The following is a 15,753-nucleotide window of genomic DNA, read 5'->3' on the forward strand; positions in this document are numbered from 1 at the left end:
CTTTAGGGAACTCATGGGCTAGTGCAGTGATCCCCAAACTGTGGCCCTCCAGATGTTACAAAACTACAATTCCCAGCATGCCTGGACAGCCGTTGGCTGTCCAGGCATGCTGGGAGTTGTAGTTTTGCAACATCTGGAGGGCCACAGTTTGAGGACCACTGGGCTAGTGCATTAACTCTGTGATATTTTGCCCATTGAAACCCATTGAAACCCATTGAAACCCATTGAAACCCATTGAAACCCATTGAAACCCATTGAAACCCATAGGCCCAATGTGGTCTATGGGGATCTCATGGTATGTAAAGCTATAAGATAAGCAGGAGGGTCTTGGCAGTACAGCGGATGGGAGACCCTGGTTGTTGGGTCAAGTCCTGGGGTGGGACAGTGTTGTGGTTAAACTTTACTTTCCTGGAAAAGCTGCTGAGTTGCCCATAGCAACCAATCAGATCGCTTCTTTAATTTTTTCACAAGGCCTCTGCAAAATGAAAGAAGTGATCTGATTGGTTGCTATGGGCAACTCAGCAGCTTTTCCAGGAAAGTAACATTTAACCACAACACTGTAACACTCCATCCCACCCCAGGACTCGAACCACCACCAGTGTCTCCCATCCACTGTACTGCCAACACCCTCCTGCTTATCTTACAGGTTTACATTCCGCAAGATCCCCATAGACCACACCAGGTAAACATTTGCATTAATGTGCATAAAGAAGCCAAGGAAAGATGGAAAAATCTCCAAAAGGCATCAAATTACAGATTAGACATTCTTATAATATGTCAACAAAAGTTAGATTTTATTTCCATCATTTACACTTTCAAAATAACAGAAAACAAAAAAAATGGTGTCTGCAAAAGTTTGGGCACCCTGCAGTGTTAATATCTTGTACTGCCCCCTTTGGCAAGTATCACAGCTTGTAAACGCTTTTTGTAGCCAGCCAAGAGTCTTTCAATTCCTGTTTGAAGTATCTTTGACCTTTCTTCCTTACAAAAGTCTTCCAGTTCTTTGAGATTTCTGAGCTGTCTGTCACGCACTGCTCTTTTAAGATCGATCCATAGATTTTCAATTATGTTGAGGTCAGGAGATTGTGAAGGTCATGGCTAAACCTTCAGTTTACGCCTCGTGATGTAATCCCACATGGATTTCGAGGTGTGTTTAGGATCATTATCCATGTATAGAAGCCATCCTCTCTTTAACTTCAGCTTTTTCACAGATGGCATCAAGTTAGCATCCAAAATTTGGTGACATTTTATTGAATCCATTTTTCCTTCTACTCATGAGATGTTCCCTTTGCCAATGGCTGCAATACAACCCCAAAGCATGATTGATCCACCCCCATGCTTAACAGTTGGACAGAGGTTCTTTTTATTAAATTCTGTTCCCCTTCTTCTCCAAAAATACCTTTGCTCATTCCGGCAAAAAGTTCAATTTTAACCTCATCGGTCCACAGAACTTGTTTCCAAAATGCATCAGGCCTGTCTATATGTTCATTTGCAAAGTTCAAATGCAGACTTTTGTGGTGAGGATGTAGAAGAGGTTTTTTTCTGATGACTCTTCCATGAAGACCATATTTGTACAAGTATCTCTTTATAGTGGAATAGTGTACCACAACTCCAGTGTCTGCCAGATCTTTCTGGAGGGATTGTGCAGTCAAATGTGGGTTTTGAATTGTTTTTCTCACAATCCTGCGAGCTGTTCTGTCTGATATTTTTCTTGGTCTTCCAGATCTTGCCTTAACTTCCACTGTTCCTGATGCCATTTCTTAATTACATTCCGAACAGAGGATATTGACATCTGAAAACATTTTGCTATCTTCTTATAGCCTTCTCCAGCTTTGTGAGTATCAACTATTTTCAGTTTCAGATTTCTAGACAACTGCTTAGAAGAACCCATGGTGCTGATTGTTGGGGCAAGGTCAGATGAGTCTGGGCATTTAAAACCTTTGAGACTGACATCACCTGGTCTTCCCAGATGATGATTGAGAACAATCCATGACACTGGCAGGTCTCAGCTTTGCAAAGGGGGCAGTGCATGCTATAAATTCTGCAGGGTGCCCAAACTTTTGCAGATGCCATTTTTTTGTTTTCTGTTATTTTGAAAGTGTAAATGATGGAAATAAAATCTCACTTTTGTTGACTTATTATAAGAATGTGTAATCTGTAATTTGATGCCTTTTGGAAATTTTTCTATTTTTCCTTGGCTTCTTTATGCACATTAAAGGAAATCTGTCATCAGAATCACCCGCACTAAACCTGTTACACAGGCTTGTAGTGCGGGTGATCCTGATTAAAACGCTTCTTACCTGGTTAAAAATGGTTCAGCGGTTCTTCAGATATCTATATCTTTAGTTTTCTGTTATTCCCTGGCTTGGGACTCAGTGGGAGGAGTTATCATCTGGGACTCGGCCACACGCCATTCTAGCTGGGCGGAGCTGCCGCCCGGCTCATGAATATTCATGAACTTATCCTCGTAATCTAACTCCTTTTTCTAGGTCTGGTGGGGAGGACCGCGCATGAGGATAAGGTCATGAATATTCATGAGGCGGGTGGCTGCTCCGCCCAGCTAGAATGACGTGTGGCCGAGTCCCAGATGATAACTCCTCCCACTGAGTCCCAAGCCAGGGAATAACAGAAAACTAAAAATATAGATATCTGAAGAACCGCTGAACCATTTTTAACCAGGTAAGAAGCGTTTTAATCAGGATCACCCGCACTACAAGCCTGTGTAACACGTTTAGTGCGGGTGATTCTGATGAAAGATTTCCTTTAATACAAATTTTTACCTGGGGTGCCCAAACTTTTGATCCCCACTGTATCTATCTCATATCTATCTATATAATATCTATCTCATATCTATCTATCTATCTCATATCTATCTACCTATCTATCTCATATCTATCTATCTATCTATCTATCTCATATCTATCTACCTATCTATCTCATATCTATCTATCTATCTCATATCTATCTACCTATCTATCTCATATCTATCTATCTCATATCTATCTATCTCATATCTATCTATCTATCTATCTATCTATCTCATATCTATCTATCTCATATCTATCTACCTATCTATCTCATATCTATCTATCTCATATCTATCTATCTCATATCTATCTATCTATCTATCTCATATCTATCTATCTATCTCATATCTATCTATCTCATATCTATCTATCTATCTCATATCTATCTATCTCATATCGATCTCATATCTATCTATATATCTACCTATCTATCTATCTATATATCTACCGCTTGACAAAGGCTGCACTGGCAGCAGAAACGTTGCTAACTTGTATTACCATGGAATAAACCACTGTTTACACTTTTGAACCTTCCGTGTGCTGCGGCATCCTTCTTAGATGTCTGAATTGCCTTGACCGGGGCTCCACTCGCTGCTTGCACCGCTATCACAACATTGTGGGACGTGCTGCTCTATTTCTCCTGTGCTGTATATATCTACCTATCTATCTCATATCTATCTATCTGTGGTAACGGGGTTTGATGAGGGCAGATGTTGTTACCCTAGGAGCAGATGGCATTAACCTCTTGTATTCGTGACGCCAGGGTGTGGTTTATCCTCGATACCACCCGACGGTATACCTCTGGATCCTGGGCTAGGCACGGGGCAATAATGACTCCGACACCAAGTTACGGATAACGGTAGCTTTACTGAGGGTAGACAGATTGTAAAGTCTATACAGTTCAGCCAGGGCCCAAGGAGGTGACCAGTGACGCAGAGACCTTAGGGGCTTGCTGGAACTTGTAGTAGATATGGTCAATTTAATGCAGGCCACGCTGACTTGACAAATGATGACTGTGACTGACTTGACTTGACTGATGACTGACAATACTGAGACTGTGGTTACTTGTAGCTGCTTATGGCTGCAGACTGGACTTGAGGCCTCCTATGACTCTGGACACTCTCTAGGACTCCATAGGTCACCCCTGGGATCACCTGGTCACTGGTACCTCCTGGGTAACAATCACATGACCAATCACATGGTAAACAGTCTTAAAGTGACAACGCTTTCTGAACACATTACATGGTATAATACATTTGAAACATATTTATATGGGGGGGGGGGGGGGGACAGATGCAAGGGGCCCAGGGGACACTGTATGGAGGCTGCCTGACAGGCCAGCAAGAGTATGGGGTAACACCTCCCATACTGGGCCACCACATATCTATCTATCTATCTCATATCTATCTTATATATATATCTATCAATCTATCTCATATCTATTTAATATCTATCTACCGTATATACTCGAGTATAAGCCGAGTTTTTCAGCATGATTTTTCGTGCTGAAAACACCCCCCTCGGCTTATACTCGAGTGAACTCCCCCACCCGCAGTGGTCTTCAACATGCGGACCTCCAGAGGTTTCAAAACTACAACTCCCAGCAAGCCAGGGCAGCCATCGGCTGTCCGGGCTTGCTGGGAGTTGTAGTTTTGAAACCTCCGGAGGTCCGCAGGTTGAAGACCACTGCGGCCTTCAACATCATCCAGCCCCTCTCACCCCCTTTAGTTCTGAGTACTCACCTCCGCTCGGCGCTGGTCCGGTCCTGCAGGGCTGTTCGGTAAGGAGGTGGTCCGGTGAGGAGGTGGTCCGGGCTGCTATCTTCACCGGGGAGGCCTCTTCTAAGCGCTTCGGGCCCGGCCTCAGAATAGTCACGTTGCCTTGACAACGACGCAGATGCGTCGTTGTCTAGGCAACGGCTCTATTCCGGGCCGGAAGCGCGGAGAAGAGGCGCCCCCGGTGAAGATAGCAGCCCGGACCACCTCCTCACCGGACCACCTCCTTACCGAACAGCCCTGCAGGACCGGACCAGCGCCGAGCGGAGGTGAGTACTCAGAACTAAAGGGGGTGAGAGGGGGCTGGATGATGTTGAAGGCCGCAGTGGTCTTCAACCTGCGGACCTCCGGAGGTTTCAAAACTACAACTCCCAGCAAGCCCGGACAGCCGATGGCTGCCCGGGCTTGCTGGGAGTTGTAGTTTTGAAACCTCTGGAGGTCCGCATGTTGAAGGCCGCAGTGGTCTTCAACCTGCGGACCTCCGGAGGTTTCAAAACTACAACTCCCAGCAAGCCCGGACAGCCGATGGCTGCCCGGGCTTGCTGGGAGTTGTAGTTTTGAAACCTCTGGAGGTCCGCAGGTTGAAGACCACTGAGGGCGAATGATGAGAAGAGGATGATGAAGGGGGGGGGGGGGGGTGTGGGGATGATGAAGGGGGGTGGGGATGATGAAGGGGGGGGGGGTGTGGGATGATTACAAGGGGATGATGAAGGGGGGATGTGTGGGATGATAAGGGGATGTGTGGGATGATGACAAGGGGATGATGAAGGGGGGATGTGTGGGATGATAAGGGGATGTGTGGGATGATGACAAGGGGATGTGTGGGATGATGACAAGGGGATGTGTGGGATGATGACAAGGGGATGATGAAGGGGGGATGTGTGGGATAAGGGGATGTGTGGGATGATGACAAGGGGATGATGAAGGGGGGATGTGTGGGATAAGGGGATGTGTGGGATGATGACAAGGGGATGATGAAGGGGGATGTGTGGGATGATGACAAGGGGATGATGAAGGGGGGATGTGTGGGATGATAAGGGGATGTGTGGGATGATGACAAGGGGATGATGAAGGGGGGATGTGTGGGATGATGACAAGGGGATGATGAAGGGGGGATGTGTGGGATGATGACAAGGGGATGATGATGAGGATGTTAATGACGGGTCTGGATGATGACAGGGGGGGATGAGGTATTTCCCACCCTAGGCTTATACTCGAGTCAATAACTTTTCCTGGGATTTTGGGTTGAAATTAGGGGTCTCGGCTTATACTCGGGTCGGCTTATACTCGAGTATATACGGTATCTCATATCTATATATCTATCTATCTTATATCTATCTCATATCTATCTATCTTATATCTATCTCATATATATCTATCAATCTATCTCCCAGTTACCTATCTATCTATCTCATATCTATCTATCTATCTCATATCTATCTATTTCATATCTATCTATATATCTATATATTTATCTATCTATCTCATATTGATCTATCTATCTAAATGAGGATAAGTTGGCCAGCACATCCTGATACCGAAACTACTGCATGGACCTGGCATACAGGTGCACGCTGCAAAGATACAGATAAAACATGAAATGCTATATTGCTACAATGCAAAAAATGCTAAAATGAGGTACTTAGCTCACAATTTGGCAGCCAAATAGTTTGGACCATCCCACCACGATAAGGTGACCTCATTGGGACAATTGGGACATTGTAGCAATATAGCATTTCATGTTTTATCTGTATCTTTGTGCTAGCAGTGTGCTGCTTTATTCTCCTGTTTATGTATATTCAGCCTAGCAGCGTGCACCTGTATGCCAGGTCCATGCAGTAGTTTCGGTATCAGTATGTGCTGGCCAACTTATCCTTATTTGTGTTATACATATGGGGGAGTAGCTACCTCCATGTTGGCTCCTGCACCCCACCCATCTCTATCACGTGCTGTATAAGGTGCTGGATGTTTCAAACCTTGCAAGCCTGTTAAACTGATTGCACAGAGACATATTCACAGTGTAGGGTCCGTCCCAATGAGGTCACCTTATCGTGGTGGGATGGTCCAAACTATTTGGCCGCCAAATTGTGAGCTAAGTACCTCATTTTTTGCATTGTAACAATATAGCATTTAATGTTTTATCTGTATCTTTGTGCTAGCAGTGTGCTGCTGTATTCTCCTGTTTATTTATTTATATCTATCTATCTCATATCTATCAATCGATCTATCTCATATCTATCTCCTATCTATCTCATATCTATCTATCTATCTATCTATCTATCTATCTCATATCTATATATCTATTTCATATTTATCTCCCTGCCATCTATTTATTCTCATTATCAGTCTAGGAGGAAATGAACCTCCGGTAACCTGGCGGGGTTATGTTGTGTAATGTTTGGCAGTATTATACAGGTAATGGATTTGTCAGGTTTTCGGATTTACCTGTGCTGGTTGTGGGAAATCCCCGTGACTTCCTGCTGGATGTATAATCTCCGATGAGCTGGCTCACATAATGGGATTTGCATTTGTCAGGGAAGAACACACTAAATCTTTTTTATTCCTGCCAGATTAGGAACGAGCAATAAACAGCAACAACAATGAGAAATTCTGAGGAACAAGTCACAGGAAACCACCAGCTACTAAATCATCTATTATCCAGGTTACATCACAGGGGCCAGCAATGAGAACACTGTGTATGTATATATATATAGATTTACATGTATGTGTACAGTATATCCAGAAAACATCAAGCATGCAAACAATGCTGACATTCTCCATGTATGTCAGTGTTCCCAACTAGGGTGCCTCCAGCTGTTGCAAAACTATAACTCCCAGCATGCCTGGACAACAAACAGCTGTCCAGGCATGCTGAGAGTTGTAGTTTTGCAACAGCTGGAGGGAGGCATCTTGGTTTGGAAACACTAATATATGGACAGCCTCAGGGGAAATGTATAACTACTATATATCCTGATTCCATGGATATAGCAGCAACAGTATACAGATAGAGCTGGAAGGGGGTGTATATGTACTATAGAAAAAATCCAAGTGTAGTCACAGCACCGGTAAAAAATCCATTTATTTAGAAATCCATTAAAATTTGGGAGATACAAAAAGTGCAACTAGCATGCTGGAGGTCGAAACCTCCCCCTCTAGAGGGGGAGGTTTCGACCTCCAGCATGCTGGTTGCACTTTTTGTATCTTCCGAATTTTAATGGATTTCTAAATAAATGGATTTTTTACTGATGCTGTGACTACACTTGGATTTTTTCTGTTCTGGAGACAGTGAAGGAGGACTGATTGCACGAGCACGGAGAAGGTGAGCACTTTCCATATTTTTGTATCCTTGTATATCTAGTATACTGTATAAACAAAAAGGAGAAAAAGCAGCACACCATAAAGATCAGCCAGAGGTGGGTGCAACTCAGTGGGAGACCCCAGTCACGGATCTCCAGACATTAAGTAAAGAGAAGAACACAGCAGCACTCCAAAGTATAATAAAAAATCTTGTGAAGATATTTATTCCATCATAGATGCAAAGGCCCCAACGTTTATGTGTCCCACCACTTCAGCCATGTGCTGGGGTGGTGGAGATACATAGATGATGTATTCCTCATTTGGAGCGGTTCCGGCGATTCTCTTCTTGATTTCCACAATTTTCTCAATTCTATCTGCACCCATATTCAGTTTACACTTAATTAACATTCTTTTGTTCAATTCCTTGACCCTCTTGTTTCGGTCAAAAACACTCAATTAACAACCAGTCTATTTAACAAACCGACAGACTGCAACTCTTTACTACACTACACTAGTAGACATCCACTTCCGATGGTTAAATCTCTGCCACGGAGCCAAATGCTCCGTACTAGGCGCATTGTTAGCAATGAGACAGATGCCTCTGGCACTTAAGATAAGATGACTCCCAATTTCACCCAAAGAGGGTATCCACGTTCATTAGTTGCATGTTGCAAAGAGGAAGCACTGGCCACCGATAGGAGATCATTGATACATAATTCCTCTACTACGGAGAAACGTGTGGCCTTAGCGTCACAATTCAATGACCAGCCCACAGCTATTGCAGGCATAATAAAACAACACTGGCAATCATTACACCAAGCATTTCCTGACATCCCTGAGTTTGGCCTACCACCGCTAATGTCTTACAAACGCGCCCCCAATTTACGTGATAAATTGGTGAAGGCTGACTGTTCTATCAAAACTCCTTCTGGTCAAAAGTACTTAAAGGGGTTGTGCGCTGCCCTGCAGTTCGGAGCTCCGCTCACAGCGTCCGGAAGTTCATTACCCCGAACGCTGTTGGCTTCCGTGTTCGCAGCCGCCGGGCGTGACGTCTTACCCACCCCCTCGTGACGTCACGCCCGCCCCCTCTACCAAAGTCTATGGGAAGGGGGCGTGACAGCGGTCGCGCCCCCTTCCCATAGACTTTCGTTGAGGGGGCGGGCAAGACGTCACGAAGGGGCCGGGCATGACGTCACGCCCGGCGGCTGCGAACACGGAAGCCCGCACACAGCGTTCGGAGTAATGAACTTCCGGACGCTGTGAGCGGAGCTCCGAACTGCAGGGCAGCGCACAACCCCTTTAACGGTTAAAAGTAGGGGTTGTTTTCCCTGTTGCCCTTGCATTAAAGGGGTACTCCCATGGAAGACTTTTTTATTTTTGTAAATCAACTGGTGCCAGAAAGTTAAACAGATTTGTAAATCACTTCTATTAAAAAAAATATATAATCCTTCCAGTACTTTTTAGGGGCTGTATACTAAAGAGAAATCCAAAAAAAAAATGCATTTCCTCCGATGTCATGACCACAGTGCTGACCTCTGCTGTCCATTTCAGGAACTGCAGAGGTATAGGAGAAAAAAGCTGCGATGGCGCTCCCAAGGAAGTAACCCAAGTCGTGGGTATTGATGCAAAATAATTTATTCTAACAGCATAAGAAATCAAAGAAAATAATAAATAAATATAAAGAAGGTCTTGCTTTATATTTATTTATTTCTTATTTTCTTTGATTTCTTATGCTGTTAGAATAAATTATTTTGCATCAATACCCACGACTTGGGTTACTTCCTTGGGAGCGCCATCACAGCTTTTTTCTCCTATACCTCTGCATTACTCTATGGACTCTCCTCTTGGCTCCGTCCTCACGCTGCTGGCCTGCATACCAAGCAACCATCACCGGCAAGGAACACGCTACCCCCACCTGGGTACCCACCTACACCGGCTAAAGACCTACACCACACCCAGCGCTACCTCCACTTTTTTCCTCCATTTATTGCATTTCCGGAACTGTCCAGAGCTGGAGAAAATCCCCATAGCAAACATATGTTGCTCTGGACAGTGCCTTAAATGGACAGCAGAGGTCAGCACTGTGGTCATGATGTCAGAGGAAATGCATTTCTTTTTTGGATTTCTCTTTAGTATACAGCCCCTAAAAAGTACTGGAAGGATTAAGAATTTTTAATAAAATTGATTTACAAATCTGTTTAACTTTCTGGCACCAGTTGATATAAAAAAAAAAAAGTTTTCCATGGTAGTACCCATTTAACTGTTCTCAAATGAATAAGGGTTCCTCTTTTACACATCCAGTTACCGGCAAGGTATATAAAATTAAACATTATTTGACATGCACTTCCAGTTATGTTGAATATATTCTTTCCTGTCCGTGCAAATTATTGTATGTGGGAGAGACCACAAGTGAGTTTCGTGTACGGTTTAACCAACACTGAATGTGGCCACTCAACTGGATTTAAAGGGGTATTCCAGGACAAAACTTTTTTTTATATATATATCAACTGGCTCCAGAAAGTTAAACAGATTTGTAAATTACTTCTATTAAAAAATCTTAATCCTTTCAGTACTTATGAGCTTCTGAAGTTAAGGTTGTTCTTTTCTGTCTAAGTGCTCTCTGATGACACCTTTCTCGGGAAACTCCCAGTTTAGAAGAGGTTTGCTATGGGGAATTGCTTCTAAACTGGGCGGTTCCCGAGACACGTGTCATCAGAGAGGATTTAGACAGAAAAGAACAACCTTAATTTCAGAAGCTCATAAGTACTGAAAGGATTAAGATTTTTTAATAGAAGTAATTTACAAATTTGTTTAACTTTCTGGAGCCAGTTGATATATGAAAAAATAAGATTTCTGGAGCCAGTTGATATTCCTCAAATAAGATTTACTATTGTGGACCATATTCCACGAGCTAAAAGAGGTGGGAATCGCGCCGCAGCATTACACCGGTGTGAACTGCAGTGGATTTTCAACCTCCAGACACTGAAACCGAATGGTCTAAATGTTGAATTTCCCATCATTAATATTGTGTAATTTTGTCCGTCCTCCACACGCCAGATACTGTAGATTATCCATCCTGTTGTGCGAGATCTTTATTTTGTTACTTATATTTATTGTATTTTGTTTGTCTTTTTCAGAGACGACAAGACGGACCCCTCATGAATTTCTACATATTTTGCTTTTCTTGTATCTATACAAGGACCGGCCGGAATGACACGTTGGACATATTTGTAGGCAGAATATTGTAGTTATTGATTCATTCCCTGTTTAAATAAATTTATATTGGTGAAATCTATCTATGCATTCTCTTAGCTGGTTGCCGTTGGTAACGGGTCTTTATGTGTGGGTGTATGAGTGGGTGACACTTCTGGCTGGGGCCAATTATGGGTGTTTCTGGTATGCTCTGGTGGGTACTACCACTTAGCCACCAGTTTGTCATACCCTGGGACGGTATCCCTAGGTTACGGCTATACTCCCCTAGGGGGTTCCACATGTTGTGTCTTGTTTGTTTGCTTTTGCCTACGATGACCCACCTGTGCCACACTGCCCCCTATGTGTAATCCAGCTTCATGCTCTGATATACTCTTTATTTGCCTTTTACATACTATTTAGCTTCATTGCCCTAATATGTTATTTAGTTATGTCAAATCTGCACCAGGTTATACTGTTTACATATAATTTTGCCCCTTTATGCTCCAATATGTTATGTTTTTAGTCTAATCATATTTGTATTTCATACCCTTACTTCAATTGCCCACAAGTGCCATTATATGCCGTATGCGCAGTCTTTTTTTCATGTGTGCCAATACTCAATATGTTTGCGCAACGCTTTTTCGCATACATGCGCATGCGTGAACATCGGTACTTCCAGCCGAGCCTCTGTTTACATCCGGACGCGCCGGCGTGTGCGCGCGTCTATTATTGTCAGGATTCGGCAGGCTGGAGGTGGATCCTCTGTGTCAGAGAGGGATTGGCGTGGACCGTACCGGTGGACCGGTTCTAAGTTGCTACTGGTATTCACCAGAGCCCGCCACAAAGCGGGATGGTCTTGCCGCGGCGGTAGCAACCAGGTCATATCCACCGGTAACGGCTCAACCTCTCTGACTGCTGAGACAGGCGCGGTACAGAAGGACAAGGCAGAGGCAAGGTCGGACATAGCAGAAGGTCAGAGCAGGCAGCAAGGGTCGTAGTCAGGGGCAACAGCAGACGGTCTGGAACACAGGCTTGGGACATACACAAACCGCTTACAATGGCAACAAGATCCGGCAATGCAGGGAAGGGGAAGTGATGTTATAAAGGCGTGGAGCAGGTGGGAGCTAATTACAGTGATTGGGCCAGGCACCAATCAGTGTTGCACTGGCCCTTTAAATATTAGAGAGCGGAGCCGCGCGTGCCAGGACGTGACAGCCGGGGACCGGGACAGGTAAGTAGCTTGGGATGCGGCAGTGTCAGTGCAGCGCTCCCGGTCAGCGGGTCTGACCGGGGCGCTGCAGAGAGGAGAACGCCGCAAGCGCTCCGGGAAGGAGCAGGGACCCGGAGCGCTCGGCATAACAATTATGATTATCCACCATATTTATACCTCCACGTGTACACTGTGTAAATTGCTTGAGAAAGGCTGCATGTTAGCAGCTGAAACGTGGCCTTCAGCATCTATGATGGAATAAATATCTTCAAAAGATTTTTTATTATATTTTGGAGTGCTGCAGTGTTCTGGTCTTTACTATACTGTATGTCCAGATCTCATAGAGATAGCAGAGATATACAGATAGAGCTAAAGAGAAGGTTATAACTACTTTATATCCTGATCCCATATAGATAGCAGCAGCAGCAGTATACAGATAGAGCTAAAGAGAAGGTTATAACTACTTTATATCCTGATCCCATATAGATAGCAGCAGCAGCAGTATACAGATAGAGCTGGAGGGGAGGTGTAAGACTACTATATATGCTGATCCCATATAGATAGCTGCAGCAGTATACAGATATAGCTGGAGGGGAGGTGTATAACTACTATATACAGGACGACCATTGTATGTTGAAACCATCGTATGTTGAGACCAGAACTCTATGGAAACCTGGTAATTGGTTCTGAAGCCACCAAAATGTCATCCAAAAATAGGTAAAAGTGAGGATTAAAGATAAATAAGTAGATAATAATATAGATAAAGCAAATCTTTACATATAAAAGTAAGAAAGATGTGCTGGGAGCTGTAATCACTGTCTATTTCAGTGCTTCCCAAAGAGGGTGCCTCCAGCTGTTGCAAAACTACAACTCCCAGCATGCCCGGACAGCCTTCGGCTGTCCGGGCATGCTGGAAGTTGTAGCTTTGCAACAGCTGGAGGCACCCTCTTTGGGAAACACTGGTCCATGTAGAGGACAGAAGCTTCTTCAGGGTCCCGTACAGAAAACGCAATGTACTAAAAATTGTAAAATGGAGCCGCCCTCACCTGATGTCCAAAGGAGCAGCTAACCCTGGCACAGGTAGAGAGAACAGAACATGTAATACCTCCCTGTACTGTAGGGGGCGCTACCAGACACCAGTCAGTGCATGCACTTTAGGTTTACAGGTGTTTTACCAGTTAAATTCCCATTCTGATTGGTCGGTTCTTCCAGCCATTGACACGTTTCGCAAATTCCATTGCATTGTATGTTGAGTCTGGTTTCAAGTTACAATGGTCCAGAAAAGACCATTGTATGTTGAAACTATTGTATGTTGAGGCCATTGTAAGTTGAGGGATCACTGTATATATATATCCTGACACCATAGAGATAGCAGCAGTATACAGAGAGCTGGGAGGGGAGGTGTATAACTACTATATATCCTGATCCCATAGAGATAGCAGCATCAGCAGTATACAGATAGAGCTGGAAACATCAGGAGTCTAGGAATTGCCAGGAGGGATCTATTTTTACAAGAAATCAGCTGATCCAGGACTGACCACTTTCTCTGACCCATTAAGCTCTGTGATTTTTATGTGGGTCAAGCTTGTAACTACATGACCCAGTTACAGTATTGAAATGCATAGATGTAGCTATGCTGGAATGAAACAAAATAGCGCTGTAGGATTAGTGACGGTAAGTGTGCTTGATGTGGGGGAAAAAAACAATTTTTTTTTTATATGCAACTTAAAAAATAAAGTTATTACACAACTCCACTCAATGGGTGGCGTACAATCCACATGACAAAAACGTGCAGCTGACAAAATTGCAACAATTTCACACAATGATTTAGTTTGCGCAATTGAAACTGACCTAAAGTAAAAAACGCAAGGGGTAAAAATGTTACAAATAATATGTCCGCCCCCCCCCCCCCCCCCCATTGTTCTTTGTATCTCTCCATCAGTGTTTCCCAACCAGGGTGCCTCCAGCTGTTGCAAAACTACAACTCCCACCATGCCCGGACAGCCAAAGGCTGTGCTGGGAGTTGTAGTTTTGCAACAGCTGGAGGCACCCTGGCTGGGAAACACTGCTCTATATAGTAAATTTTGTTCTAGATTAATTGTTTTAAATAAATATATATATATATATATATATATATATATATATATAGACAAAGGATAAGTTAGCCAGCACTATTGATTCCAAACTATTATATAGACCTGGCTTACAGGTGCAGGCTGCTGGGCTAAATATACAGCAACAAGAATACAGCAGCAGACTGCTAGCACAAAGATATAGATAAAACATGAGTATATAGATAAAACATGAGTATATAGATAAAACATGAAAAGCTATACAGCTATGGTGCAATAAATGGAAATATAAAATTATGAAGTTATGATATATATATATATATATATATATATATCCCTACTGAGGGTGTGTGGCCAATATATCTGGTTACTCTGTAATGTCCCGGTGTTATGATTAATAGCATTATATATCATGTGAACCCGTACAGGACAGGATGAATGTGCCGCGTTTCAGATGTCCGTGGACACTTCAAATGAACACGAGAACAGCTGAACAAAAGGGACCGAAATACCCGTCATGTCTGGGGAAATCCTCTCATGTGAACTGATGTATAGGTCCGATATAGGTCAAACATCAAAGTGCAATAGGACATTAGAACCTCACATACAAGTACAATAGGATTATCTGAGGTGACAAAGTGATCAACATCTGAGAATATTTGTAGCATACAATTTATATATATATATATATATATATATATATATATATATATATATATATATATATATATATATAACGGGATGAGTATTTAACTCAGGGCGAGTTCACCACTCTTGGTGTGACGGAGCTTTCAAGGACCACTAAGCACTCCGCGGGCATTCTGGGTATATATATATATATATATATATTTTTTTTTTTTTTTAATGTACCAAAAAGTTGAATCAAATAGTCTTGACCTGTAACACTGTGAATAGTGGCCCTTCCTCCAAAATGGAAATATAGGGGGAAATTTATCAAAAACCTGTCCAGAGGAAAAGTTGCTGCGTTTCCCATAGCAGCCAATCTGATTACTACTTCATTTTTGATAATGGCCTCTAAAAAATGGAAGAAGCAATCTGGTTGCTATGGGCAACTGCACCACGCTTTCTTTACACAGGTTTTGATAAATCTCCATTGTTTCCAGTTACTGACAGCAAACAGAGATGTTGAAAGTGGCAAAAAATTCAAACAAAGTGAAAGTTGTGCAATTTTTTATAATACAATTTTAAAGGGTTATTCCAAGTTAAAAGAACTTATCTCCCGGGATAGGGACTAAGGGGGAGATTTATCAAATCCTGTTCAGAGGAAAAGTTGCTGGGTTGCCCATAGCAACCAATCAGATCACTTCTTTCATTTTGCCCAGGCCCTTTTAAAAATGAAAGAAGCGATCTGATTGGTTGCTATGGGCGACTCAGCAACT

The 15,753-nt window shown here is 43.2% G+C and overlaps 1 long non-coding RNA gene across 1 annotated transcript; it reads left to right on the plus strand.

The window, feature by feature from the left end:
* Positions 1–1,687: 1,687 nt before the first annotated feature.
* LOC130285487 (uncharacterized) lies at positions 1,688–11,124 on the plus strand. The gene is made up of 3 exons (XR_008847347.1): positions 1,688–1,834; positions 7,153–7,278; positions 11,017–11,124. It is a non-coding gene; the product is annotated as an uncharacterized LOC130285487 (long non-coding RNA).
* Positions 11,125–15,753: the final 4,629 nt, after the last annotated feature.

Source organism: Hyla sarda, chromosome 8 (assembly GCF_029499605.1).
Source record: "Hyla sarda isolate aHylSar1 chromosome 8, aHylSar1.hap1, whole genome shotgun sequence".
Classification (NCBI taxonomy): Eukaryota; Metazoa; Chordata; class Amphibia; order Anura; family Hylidae; genus Hyla; species Hyla sarda.